The sequence below is a fragment of the Anomaloglossus baeobatrachus genome, chromosome 2 (genome assembly GCF_048569485.1).
Source record: "Anomaloglossus baeobatrachus isolate aAnoBae1 chromosome 2, aAnoBae1.hap1, whole genome shotgun sequence".
Taxonomy (NCBI): domain Eukaryota; kingdom Metazoa; phylum Chordata; class Amphibia; order Anura; family Aromobatidae; genus Anomaloglossus; species Anomaloglossus baeobatrachus.
The window spans coordinates 227,769,479-227,784,259 of NC_134354.1; positions in this window are offsets into that span (position 1 = coordinate 227,769,479).

Below are 14,781 nucleotides of genomic sequence, written 5' to 3' on the forward strand. Positions count from 1 at the left end.
GCATGCATCGCGGCACTCTCGGTTGCGAAGCCACAGTTCGCGCCGACATCATAGCCATGGTAACCAGGGAAAACAGTGCAGGCGAACCCAAATTGTGGTGAGGGACGAGACAATGTGGGCAGCACTGACAGAGACATGGTGCAAGTAGCGGTGACGTTACTGCTCTTCCCGCACACGCAATGCATTTATACACTGAACACAGACACTCACAGATACTCACCTGTCCCCAGCAATGCAGTCCCCAGCGCTGCTCCTGCTTCCAGCTCCTCAGTGGAGTGAATATTCAGTAAGTATAATGCGCGGCGGTCAGGAGCGGGAGGCAGCAGAGCCGGAGACAGCACCACTGGATACAGGTAAATATAGAAAATCTGTTTATTTAAAAGACCCGTGTTTTCTCCAGGGGAAGGGGGGGGGGGGGAGTGAGAGAGAGACAGAGAGAAAATACACACACATATCCACAGATGACACGTACATACAGCGTACAGCTATATACACACACACACACACACACATATACACAGATGCCACCTACACACAGCGTACACAGACGGCACATACACAGCATACAGCCATATACACACACACAGAAGACACAGTGTACAGCCATATACATATACGAAGACAGCACGTACACACAGTGTACAGCCATATACACACATGTACATAGATGACACGTACACACAGCATACAGCCATATACACATGTACACACGACACATACACACAGCATACAGCCATATATACACATGTGCACAGATGACGTACACAGCGTGCAGCCATATATTCACACACATGTATACAGCTGACACAGTGTACTGCCATGTGCACACACATACACAGACGACACACAGCATACAGCCATATACACAGACAACACGTACGCACAGCGTACAGCCATGTACACACATGTACACAGACGACATGTTCGTACAGCCATGTACACAGACGACATGTACGTACAGCGTACATCCATGTACACACGTACACAGGCGACACGTATGCATAGCGTACAGCCGTGTACACAGACGACATGTACGCACAGCGTACAGCCATGCACACGGACGACACATACGCACAGTGTACAGCCATGTACTCACGTACACAGATGACACGTACGCACAGCGTACATCCATGTACACACACATGTACTAAGATGACACGTACGCACAGAATACAGCCATGTACACAGACGACATGTACGCACACATTTACACAGACAACACGTTTGCACAGTGTACAGCCATGTACACACATGTACACAGACGACACGTATGCACAGCGTACAGCCATGTACACACACATGTACACAGATGACACGTGTGTACAGCGTACAGCCATGTACACTCACACGTACACAGATGACATGTACACACAGCATACAGCCATGTACACTCACACGTACACAGACGACACGTACACACAGCATACAGCCATGTACACTCATACGTAAACAGATGACACGTATGCACAGTGTACAGCCATGTACACTCACGTACACAGACGACACGTACGCACAGCATACAGCCATGTACACTCACATGTACACAGACAACATGTATGCACAGGACAGCTCAAGAAACACAACACCAGATACCAATATATAGCACACAACAAGGAAGAGACAATGCACAGGGGTGAAAGATGATAACGCAACACATACAATACACAAATGCGGAACGATGACATATAACAAATGTATTGGAAAGCACCAACACTGTGACATATGTACCACTGCTCCTGTCAGCACCACTAAGCATAGACAGATGTTCATTTCACCGCATTCCTGATGTCTCCTTGAGTCTTCCCATCTGTTCTCATCCACTGGCCCGACCGCCTTTAAAATGACAGCATGGCCCAGGGCTCATCCCAACTGAACGCCCGACCTCCTTAACCATGGGTGGAACACTACTCAGACAACACAGGATGAGGGAATCACAATATTAAGACTATTGGATCCCCAAACAATTAACGGCACATAGCACATAACCAGCAAAACCACAAAATGTAACCGGCAACAGTTCTCACCCTTCCGCCGGCTCGCCAGGGATTAGAATGTCCGTGCCTCAGAGCTTCCAGGGCTACTTACTCCAAACCAGCACCCCGCTTTCGGCGGGCACCCACCGAGAACAGAATAATGCCAGATTTAGGAAGCTGTCTGAGGACCACAAAGCCTGTAGTCAGATGACTGGATTGTCCCATCCTGGATTCCTTCCTTAGGTGGGCTTTGATAGCTCAGCCGAATCCTTGCATTTGATGCTGAAGTCAATATAGTACTATAATCCAGATTCGGTTATGGCTTGCCAATTGGATCCGCAGGTCCTAGATTGGTAGCATGTAGCAAGAGTCTACCCGGGCAATGGACAGTCTTGTACCCATGAGCTCTCCATTCAGTCCATTGGGGTCTTCACAATTGGTGGATAAGACTGGGCTCTTATTGGCTAGATTTCAAGCCGTATACAAAATATAAAGAGACGAGGGAGAGACAGCTAAGTTACATCATATCTAGCACTTCACATAGTAATATAATGGGAGGTTCGCATAATTGATTTGTCTGGGTGTCTGGCCTTCACTGGCCAAGGCAATTACATGAGTCAACAAGAACTGTAACACTAATGCTGGGTTCACACATAGCGACACAGCAGCGATCAGGACAGGCGACCTGACCTTATCAGGATCGCTGCTGCGTCGTTACATGGTCGCTGGTGAGATCTGCCTGTTTGACAGCCCCCAGTGACCAGCCCCCAGCCAGCAGCGACGGGTGGAAGCGGTGCGGCGCTTGGTAACTAAGGTAAATATCGGGTAACCAAGGGCTTGGTTACCCGATATTTACATTGGTTACCAGCGCACACCGCTTAGCGCTGGCTCCCTGCACGCCAGAGTACACATCGGGTTAATAAGCAAACCCTTGCTTATTTAGCCGATGTGTACTCTGGCGTGCAGGGAGCCGGCAGGGCGGACGCTGGTAACAAAGGTAAATATCGGGTAACCAAGGAAAGGGCTTCCCTTGGTTACCCGATGTTTACCTTGGTTACAGCTTACCAGAAGCTGGCTCCCTGCTCGCTTCAGTTCGTCGCTCTCTCGCTGTCACACACAGCGATGCGTGCTTCACAGCGGGAGAGCAACAAGCAAAAAATGAAGCAGGACATTCAGCAACGAGCGGCGACCTCACAGCAGGGGCCAGTTCATTGTTGAATGTCACACACAGCGACAGCGACGGGACGTCGCTGCTACGTCACAGAAAATGGTGACGTAGCAGCGACGTCATTGTCGCCGTCGCTGTTTGTGACACCACCTTGTAAATTCAAAACACTGCACTCTCATCAGCATGAGGTAATAGTAAAAAGAAAATCAACAGATTCGTTTTTATCGTGCAAAAAAAGCGTCTTTATTTATGAATAAAGTAGGTGGGAGGGACTAAGGGACGTTTCGGCCCAGACTGGGCCTTCTTCATGCCAAGTCACACTGGGAAAGGGTAAAGAAAAAGAAATCACTATTTACATATATCACAGAAAAAAACAGAAAAAAGCATATCAACAGATCATATACATATATACATATTTACATGGAAAATCATGTCCTAGTTGTTGTGAACGATACAGTAATAGCATCTCAGCAGTTGAAGTGACTCTCCAATCATCACAACAAATAATGAAAAATAAAAAGGCAAAATCTGACAATGTATGAAAGGTTTGCATACCTCCAAAAATAGATGAAGTAATATCACAGAGGGAATTTTTTTCTCTCTCTCTCCCTTTTAGGGTTTTTTTTGGTATAGAAGTGGTGAGGAACTCCACCCAGGATAAAATGAATGTGGTAGTTGCAAAATGCAAGCCCTGCAGATAAAGGCATGATTATGAACGGGTGGTATTTCTATAGGGGGAGTAACACTCTGGGGGAGGGGATAACGGATTACCTTGCTCGTATTAGCAAATGAATAATTATTGGAATTTGTCCTTATATATTGGGAGAGTTTAATGACTCGTAGTCCCTAAAGAATGAAAAAGTCTGCAGTCAGCAGGTAATGCATGATATGTGACACCCCCACGTAGTGGATCCCCTGCATATCATTACCTTAGGTTTACAGTAGGTGGATATGGTCACGTATAATGCACCTATGTCTACAAGCATAGGGAGCTTATTTGCATCTGTAATTACGGGGGATAAGTCTTAGTAACGACATGCAAAAGGAGAATACAGCGCTACTTAAAAGTACATGAAGTGACACATATTACCTGTAGGCTTTAGGATAAGAATGTAGCAGTGGGTAATGGAGTCCTCTGAAAAGCAGAAGGAGGAGTGAAGCGTTATCAGATTGGAGGTAGAAAGGATTAGGGACAGATAGTATTATCGCATACCTTTGCAGCCGTCTTCCCAGACTGTGGCTAAAGCTGGTGTCACACTAAGCGACAGCGACAACGACGTCGCTGTTACGTCACCATTTTCGGTGACGTAACAGCGACCTTGTAAGTCGCTGTTATGATCGCTGCTTAGCTGTCAAACACAGCAGAAGCAGCGATCATAACGTCGCTGTTCTACATGTGCAGAGAGCAGGGAGCCGCGCTTAGCGCTGGCTCCTTGCTCTCCTAGGTACAGTACACGTCGGGTTAATTAACCCGATGTGTGCTGCAGCTACATGTCACAGTGCAGAGAGCAGGGAGCCGCGCGCACTGCTTAGCGCTGGCTCCTTGCTCTCCTTGCTACAGTATACATCGGGTTAATTACCCGATGCATACTGCAGCCACATGTCACAGTGCAGGAGCCGGCACTGGCAGCAAGAGCGGAGGCTGGTAACCAGCGTAAACATCGGGTAACCAGGGAAAGGTCTTCCCTTGGTTACCCGATGTTTACGCTGGTTACAGCTTACCGCAGCTGCCAGTGCCGGCTCCTGCTCGCTTCATTTCGTCGCTCTCTCGCTGTCACACACAGCGATGTGTGTGTCACAGCGGGAGAGTGACGACCAAAAAATGAAGCTGGACATTCAGCAACGACCGGCGACCTCACAGCAGGGGCCAGGTCGTTGCTGGATGTCACACACAGCGACAGCGACGGGACGTCGCTGCAACGTCACAGAAAATGGTGACGTAGCAGCGACGTCGTTGTCGTCGTCGTTATGTGTGACACCAGCTTTAGAGCAATGAGTTAACAGGTTTGGGAGCTATTTAACTCCCAAACCCGGAAGTGCCTGGACACGCCGGCGCCTGTGCAGTGGCGATCTGCGCTACTATTAGTGTATTGATGGTACCGTTAAGCCGTGAATAGAGGCGCCCGCGCATGCGCGGTAGGGTTAAACTCGTACATAGACGTGGGAGGATGTTTATCCTCAGCGCGTCGTTAGAGATCAATGTAGGGATAGGAGGCGGACACTGAATATGACAGTCTGTTGGTAGTGAATGACTGTTGGTACCAGAGGGGAAATTATCTATCCAGTCACTATATAGGGCAGTAATGTATAGAACATTTGGAGTATAGGGACATAAAGATAACTGTAATGTAATACACAGGCATATATACAAAACATATAATAACTTTCTCATTTTGTCAAAGACCAGTAGTGATTAGTTTACATATAAATATTTTGAGGTATGACCTAGGGAAAAAAACACATAAAAGGAAGGGTCCCAATATACTAGTAGAGTGAACTATCATTACCATCTATATATGACTAAAAATAGAACGTGCTGATTTTATACGTTACCATCTAATAGTGAGTGAACGATGGAAGGAGGAAAGGTGAGGATGGTATTTCTCAAGTTTTCTGTAAAAAATGTACCATAATATAGTTAGTACGGATACATAGGTTCAGTATCATCATTATACTAGCCAATCTAGTTCTCTATTAAGACCTTTAGGTGCTAGGGTTTGTAGCTTGTGGATCCAGAAGCTCTCTCTTTTTTTGAGAAGCTCAATATGATTTCCTCCGCGCCTGGGCCTATAGACTTTATCAATGACCTGAAACCGCAACTGCGCTACATTAGGCTTAGCTTCGTGAAAATGGTGTGGAATAGGTAGCCATAATTTTCCACACCTAATGGTGGATTTATGGCTAGCAATGCGGTCACCGACATGTTGGATCGTTTCCCCGACATACAATAGTCCACAGGGACATTTGATGATGTATACAACAAAATTGCTCAAGCAGGTAAAGTATTCTTTTATTCGAAAGCTTTTGCCAGACCTGGGGTGTGTAAAGTGGTCTCCTTTGATCACGTTCGAACACGATGGACAACTTAAGCAAGGGAAAGTACCCGTACGTTTTGGTGCCAGCAAGGTTTGTACATTTGTCTTGTCGCTGCCAATATCCGCTCTGACCAGGGAATCCTTTATGTTTTGGGGTCTCTTCTTGCACATGATAGGGGGTAGTATAAATGGCCCTATATCTGGATATGCTTTTTTTAGGAGCGGCCAGTGGCGATTAATGATATTGTATATTTTAGGCATAGACGGGTGATATGTGTGGACAAATGGTATCCTTTCCACTGTCGCTGTGTCTATCCCTAAAGGGGTGGTAGACGATAGTCTTTCTCTTTCTGTCTTAAGCAGTGTTAATGGGTAGTTACGTTCTATGAACCGATTAGACATTTCTTCTAGTCTCTGCTCTCTTGTGTTCTCGTCTGATACTATGCTTGTGACTCTTGCAAATTGAGATCTAGGTAGACTGTTCTTAGTTGATTTAGGATGATAGCTACTGTATAGGAGCATACAATTCCGATCGGTCGGTTTTCGGTAAAGATCTGAAGATAGATTGCCCATTGTGTCTTTTTTAATATACGTGTCCAAGAAACTAATTTCTTCCTGATGATGACTCAGCGTAAATTTGAGCTCAGGCCACACTTTGTTAATATGATCATCAAATAAGAGCAGGCTTTCCAAATCACCCTGCCAGATACAGAATATATCGTCTATGTAGCGAGCCCATAGAAACGCCAGTTCATCAAAGGCTGGATATGAATACACAAAGCGCCCCTCAAAATAGTCCATAAACAAATTTGCATACGCTGGGGCTACATTCGAGCCCATCGCGGTCCCGTGTTTCTGGACGTAAAAATCGTCCTTAAAAAGGAAGTAATTTTCATTGAGGACTATCTCGAGGAGGCCTATAGTGAAGTCAATTGAGTCCTGGCTCAGGTTAGTCTTATTGAGCGCGATTTTGGTGGCCCTGATGCCTTTATGATGGGCAATTGAAGTATATAGACTACCTACGTCCCAGGTGCAGAGGAAGCTGTTAGGGGGAACCTGTTTTAGGTCTCTGATCTTTTGTAAAAAGTTGTTGGTATCTAAAATAAAAGACTTGGTATTTTTAGCCAAGGGGGTAACGACTTTCTCTAGATAAATTGACAGGGGGGAAAGAACAGACTCTGTCGATGCTACAATGGGCCGGCCAGGAGGATTAATGAGAGATTTATGGATTTTGGGTAATGAGTAGAATACCGGTGTTATGGGATGTAATTTAGTGAGAAAAGTACGGGTGGATTGATCAATAGAACCTTTGTCAAAGTGGACAGCTAGAAATTTTTGGATTTTCTGTTGAATTTTGAATATCGGGTCTGAGGGTATTTTCTGATAAGTCATAGTATCATTAAGTTGGCGTTTAATTTCATTAATGTAGTCATGTGTATTTTGGACCACGATTGCTCCACCTTTGTCAGCGGGTTTTATAGTTATGGCCTTGTTTTCCCTTAGAGAAGATATAGCCAATTTCTCTGAAGTATTGATATTACTTCGTGTCGGGTAAAAGCCCAATTCATGTTCATGTATATTGTCTTTAATGTCACGGTCCACTAGAGCTATAAATGTTTCTACAGCATGATGAGTTCTAGGTGGCATAAAGTGACTGCGATTGTGAAGACCCAACGTCTTGATGTTGGTTTCTTTAAGAAGTGGTTGTTGGTCTATGCTATGGGGTGTAGTAGAACCAAAGTGAGTTTTGAGCCTAACTGACCTATAAAATCGTTGCATGTCATTTTCAAGGGTGAAGGAATCCCATTTAGGTGTAGGGCAAAAGGTCAAGCCTTTGTTAAGTAAAGACAGTTCATTAGGTGCCAAAGTATAGTCAGAGATGTTGACGACTAAATTGGGACCCTTACCTGTGAGCGCAACGTCATCCCCCAGTCTCCTCCTCCTCCTCGACCTCCTCGTTGGTTTGTTCTTCTTTTTATAGGTCCTAAAAAAGAGTTTGAATGGCTGCCACTGGACTCGCTTCCTGAAGAAGCGGATTGATTGTGAGTAGGTGGTCTTCTCCACTGTCTTGTATTGCTGGTTTGCCAGTCGTTCCATCTGTACACTCGGTTTGATAGATAGTCGTCTGTGTCCCTCTGGAACTTCTGTCTTTTCTTCTCCTCCAAGTTCCTTTTAAATTCCTTTAATGTATCCTCAGCTTTTTTCTTATACTCATTACCCAAAATCCATAAATCTCTCATTAATCCTCCTGGCCGGCCCATTGTAGCATCGACAGAGTCTGTTCTTTCCCCCCTGTCAATTTATCTAGAGAAAGTCGTTACCCCCTTGGCTAAAAATACCAAGTCTTTTATTTTAGATACCAACAACTTTTTACAAAAGATCAGAGACCTAAAACAGGTTCCCCCTAACAGCTTCCTCTGCACCTGGGACGTAGGTAGTCTATATACTTCAATTGCCCATCATAAAGGCATCAGGGCCACCAAAATCGCGCTCAATAAGACTAACCTGAGCCAGGACTCAATTGACTTCACTATAGGCCTCCTCAAGATAGTCCTCAATGAAAATTACTTCCTTTTTAAGGACGATTTTTACGTCCAGAAACACGGGACCGCGATGGGCTCGAATGTAGCCCCAGCGTATGCAAATTTGTTTATGGACTATTTTGAGGGGCGCTTTGTGTATTCATATCCAGCCTTTGATGAACTGGCGTTTCTATGGGCTCGCTACATAGACGATATATTCTGTATCTGGCAGGGTGATTTGGAAAGCCTGCTCTTATTTGATGATCATATTAACAAAGTGTGGCCTGAGCTCAAATTTACGCTGAGTCATCATCAGGAAGAAATTAGTTTCTTGGACACGTATATTAAAAAAGACACAATGGGCAATCTATCTTCAGATCTTTACCGAAAACCGACCGATCGGAATTGTATGCTCCTATACAGTAGCTGTCATCCTAAATCAACTAAGAACAGTCTACCTAGATCTCAATTTGCAAGAGTCACAAGGATAGTATCAGACGAGAACACAAGAGAGCAGAGACTAGAAGAAATGTCTAATCGGTTCATAGAACGTAACTACCCATTAACACTGCTTAAGACAGAAAGAGAAATACTATCGTCTACCACCCCTTTAGGGATAGACACAGCGACAGTGGAAAGGATACCATTTGTCCACACATATCACCCGTCTATGCCTAAAATATACAATATCATTAATCGCCACTGGCCGCTCCTAAAAAAAGCATATCCAGAGATAGGGCCATTTATACTCCCCCTATCATGTGCAAGAAGAGACCCCAAAACATAAAGGATTCCCTGGTCAGAGCGGATATTGGCAGCGACAAGACAAATGTACAAACCTTGCTGGCACCAAAACGTACGGGTACTTTCCCTTGCTTAAGTTGTCCATCGTGTTCGAACGTGATCAAAGGAGACCACTTTACACACCCCAGGTCTGGCAAAAGCTTTCGAATAAAAGAATACTTTACCTGCTTGAGCAATTTTGTTGTATACATCATCAAATGTCCCTGTGGACTATTGTATGTCGGGGAAACGATCCAACATGTCGGTGACCGCATTGCTAGCCATAAATCCACCATTAGGTGTGGAAAATTATGGCTACCTATTCCACACCATTTTCACGAAGCTAAGCCTAATGTAGCGCAGTTGCGGTTTCAGGTCATTGATAAAGTCTATAGGCCCAGGCGCGGAGGAAATCATATTGAGCTTCTCAAAAAAAGAGAGAGCTTCTGGATCCACAAGCTACAAACCCTAGCACCTAAAGGTCTTAATAGAGAACTAGATTGGCTAGTATAATGATGATACTGAACCTATGTATCCGTACTAATTATATTATGGTACATTTTTTACAGAAAACTTGAGAAATACCATCCTCACCTTTCCTCCTTCCATCGTTAACTCACTATTAGATGGTAACGTATAAAATCAGCACGTTCTATTTTTAGTCATATATAGATGGTAATGATAGTTCACTCTACTAGTATATTGGGACCCTTCCTTTTATGTGTTTTTTTCCCTAGGTCATACCTCAAAATATTTATATGTAAACTAATCACTACTGGTCTTTGACAAAATGAGAAAGTTATTATATGTTTTGTATATATGCCTGTGTATTACATTACAGTTATCTTTATGTCCCTATACTCCAAATGTTCTATACATTACTGCCCTATATAGTGACTGGATAGATAATTTCCCCTCTGGTACCAACAGTCATTCACTACCAACAGACTGTCATATTCAGTGTCCGCCTCCTATCCCTACATTGATCTCTAACGACGCGCTGAGGATAAACATCCTCCCACGTCTATGTACGAGTTTAACCCTACCGCGCATGCGCGGGCGCCTCTATTCACGGCTTAACGGTACCATCAATACACTAATAGTAGCGCAGATCGCCACTGCGCAGGCGCCGGCGTGTCCAGGCACTTCCGGGTTTGGGAGTTAAATAGCTCCCAAACCTGTTAACTCATTGCTCTAAGCCACAGTCTGGGAAGACGGCTGCAAAGGTATGCGATAATACTATCTGTCCCTAATCCTTTCTACCTCCAATCTGATAACGCTTCACTCCTCCTTCTGCTTTTCAGAGGACTCCATTACCCACTGCTACATTCTTATCCTAAAGCCTACAGGTAATATGTGTCACTTCATGTACTTTTAAGTAGCGCTGTATTCTCCTTTTGCATGTCGTTACTAAGACTTATCCCCCGTAATTACAGATGCAAATAAGCTCCCTATTAGTGATGAGCGAGCATGCTTGTCACTACTCGGTACTCGCACGAGTATCGCTGTACTCGGGCTGCTCGGCGGGGACCGAGTAATCTCGCGATACTCGTGCTGTACTCGTGGTCTTCATTTCTGCATGTTGGCGCTCTTTTGAGAGCCAGCCCTCATGCAGGGATTGGCTGGCAGACCACTGCAATGCCACAGCCCTGTTAGTTGTGGAATTGCAGTGATTGGCCGGCCTGCACAGCGTGACCGAGCCTTTATATCGGCCGGCGCGCTGTGCTCTGCTCACAGCTATCCAGACAGTGAGTGCAGGGAGAGTGTCGCTGATTCAGGGAAAGCTTTGCGGCCCTTTATAGCTTTTTCAGTTGCAGGGCTGCAAACAGTGTGACCAAAAGTCCTTCTCAGGACTATTCTAGTTGTATACAGGCAGGCAGGGTATAGCCAGGTCGGAGTACAGTAGCAGAGTCCTTCTCAGGACTACTGTTGCTATATACAGGCAGGGTATAGCCAGGTCTGAATACAGGCTAGTGACCAAAAGAGTCCTTGTCAGGACTATTGTACCAGTATACAGGCAGGCAGGCAGGCAGGGTAGTGGTGACCGTATACCAGCCTTCATCATATCTGGGGCTGGTGTACACAGTGTAAAACAGTCCAGATAGTGTCTGACTTGTCTGTAATTGTCGCTCCCCAAAAAAACCTGTTAGGTTATTATTGCGTCCGTGCTTGGTTTTTAAAACCGCACGTGTGTGCCTGTTGGTGGCAGCGTACAGGTGCACTTGTGTGCAATTTCCACACACTTTGATATAACGCACAAGTAGTGAATATACACGTCAGCAGTGCACAGCATTGCAAAATGCGCAAGGGCATTGGCAAGGAACAAGGAAGTGGACGTGATGGTGGTGCAGGCAGAGGCCGAGGTCGTGGGCAAGCTCTAATTTCGCCACAACAAAGGGCCACATCTAGTCGCTCGCACGTCCTGTCCCAAATTCTTGGGGACCGCAGCAGTACACCGCTCTTGAACCAAGACCAGTGTCAACAGGTTGTTAGTTGGATAGCAGATAATGCTTCCAGTCAGATTGGCACCACCACAAACACTCTGTCTTCCACACGGTCAAGTGTCAGTAGCCGTGATACTGCACCGCACATTTCTGAACCTGATCCTCCTTCCTACCACCAGGCTGAGTACACGTCCTCCTCGGACATTAATGATCCCACACTTGGACACTCGGAAGAGCTGTTCACGTTTCCATTCACACATTCTGGCCTCTCGCCAGCTCATATTGAAGTGGGTCATGAGGAGATCGTCTGTACAGATGGCCAAATATTTGAGCAGCCACGTTCTCACGAAGTTGGCAACGTGTCTCAACAAGTGGTGGACGATGATGAGACACAATTGTCAGCAAGTCAGGAGGAGGAGCAGGGTGCGGAAGAGGAAGACGACGTGGTGGATGATCCAGTAACTGACCCAACCTGGCAGGAGGATATGCAGAGCGAGGACAGCAGTGCACAGGGGGAGGGAGGCGTAGCATCACAACAGGCAGTAAGAAGCAGGGTGGTGGCCCCAGGCAGAAGTCAGGCAACCGTTCCCCGGAACAACACGACGACACAAGGTGCCTGTACAAATGTTAGGTCTTCCCGAGTCTGGCAGTTTTTTAAGTTGGATCCAGATGATTCAAAAAAGGCCATTTGCAACACCTGCCGTGCCAGCATCAGCAGGGGTACCAAAACTAGCAGCCTGACCACCACCAGCATGATCAGGCACATGTCAGCCAAGCACCCGACTTTGTGGGAAGTACAACAGAGTCGAGGAGCAGTGCTTGCTGATGTCACTGCTACGTCTTCGCTGGTTGTGCATGCGAGCCAATCCTCTGTCCATGCTGCCTGCGAACAAGCCTCCTCCACTCCTGCACCTGCAGTTGCCTACGCAGAAAGAACACCATCATCAAGCACGTCCTTGTCCCAGCGCAGCGTTCAGTTATCCATTCAGCAAACCTTTGAACGCAGGCGCAAATACACTGCCAACACCCCACATGCCACAGTTCTAAATGCTAACATTTCGCGACTGCTTGCGCTGGAAATGTTGCCTTTTAGGCTGGTGGAGACTGAAGCATTCCGTGACCTGATGGCGGCAGCTGTCCCACGTTACTCGGTCCCCAGCCGCCACTATTTCTCCCGGTGTGCCGTCCCCGCGTTGCATAACCACGTGTCACAAAACATCACACGTGCCCTGAACAACGCTGTTTCACCCAAGGTCCACCTAACCACAGACACGTGGACAAGTGCTTGTGGGCAAGGCCGCTACATCTCGTTGACGGCACACTGGGTTAATATTGTGGAAGCTGGGACCCAGTCTGAGCGAGGGACGGAACACGTCCTTCCCACACCAAGGTTTGCAGGCCCTACCTCAGTCAGTGTTTCACCCACACTCTACAGCTCCGGAATGTCATGCTCTTCAGCCTCCTCCTCCTCCTGCGCATCCTCATCCACTGTGCCCTCCACACCAGTCACAAGCTGGAAGCACTGCAGCACTGCCTCGGCGAAGCGGCAACAGGCTGTGCTGAAGCTAATCTGCATAGGTGACAAACCCCACAATGCAGAAGAGGTGTGGACAGCTCTGAAACAGCAGGCAGATCACTGGCTCACACCTCTGAACCTAAAGCCAGGAAAGGTCGTGTGTGACAATGGCCGGAACCTGGTGGCGGCTTTGAGGCGAGGCCAGCTGACACATGTTCCATGCGTGGCCCATGTGCTCAACCTCGTGGTTCAGCGGTTTATAAAGTCATACCCAGAGCTGTCTGATCTACTGGTAAAAGTTCGCCGCCTGTCTGCACATTTTCGAAAGTCACCTACTGCTTCAGCCGGCCTTGCCGGCTTTCAGCGCCGTTTGCATCTTCCGGCTCACAGACTGGTGTGTGATGTCCCCACGCGTTGGAATTCAACTCTGCACATGTTGGTCAGGATATGTGAGCAGAAGAGGGCAGTTGTTGAGTACCTGCATCACCTAAGCCGTCGGGAAATGGGTCAAACTCCACACATAACACCTGAGGAGTGGAGATGGATGTCAGACCTATGTACCATCCTCCAAAACTTTGAGGACTCCACCAAGATGGTGAGTGGTGATGACGCCATTATTAGCGTCACCATACCGCTACTCTGCCTTCTAAAACGGTCTCTGCTGAAAAACAAACATGATGCATTGCAGGCGGAGCGCGATGAGTTGCAGCAAGAAACAGTAGTGGGTGTGGGTGATAACACACAGCCCAGCCTCGTCTCATCACAACGTGCAGTGGAGGACTATGACGAGGAGGAGGATGAAGACATGGAGCAACTCTCCGGCCAAATTGAGGATATGACATGCACACCAGTCATATCCTCGGTTCAGCGTGGCTGGCCAGAGGACAGGGTAGATGAGGAGGAGGAGGAGGAGGAGAAGGAGGAGGACAGCATGTTCAGTCATCTTGTTGGTCAGGCTACTGAAGTCCTGGCTGTTAAGAGTCTGGCGCACATGGCTGACTTTATGGTAAGCTGCCTGTCTCGTGACCCTCGCGTTAAGAACATCTTGGCCGACAATCATTACTGGTTGGTAACACTGTTAGACCCACGCTACAAGGAGAACTTTTTGTCTCTTATTCCCGTGGAGGAGAGGTCAACCAAAATGCAGCAGTTTCGGAAGGCCATACTCACGGAAGTAGGCAAAGCATTCCCCTCACAAAACGCTAGCGGCATAGGTCATGAATCAGTGGACAACCGAGGCGTACAGCCGAGAGAGGCACAAGTCCAATCCGCCAGAGGTAGGGGAACAGTCTTTAAGATGTGGGACAGTTTTCTCAGCCCCTCACGTACCACAGCCCCTG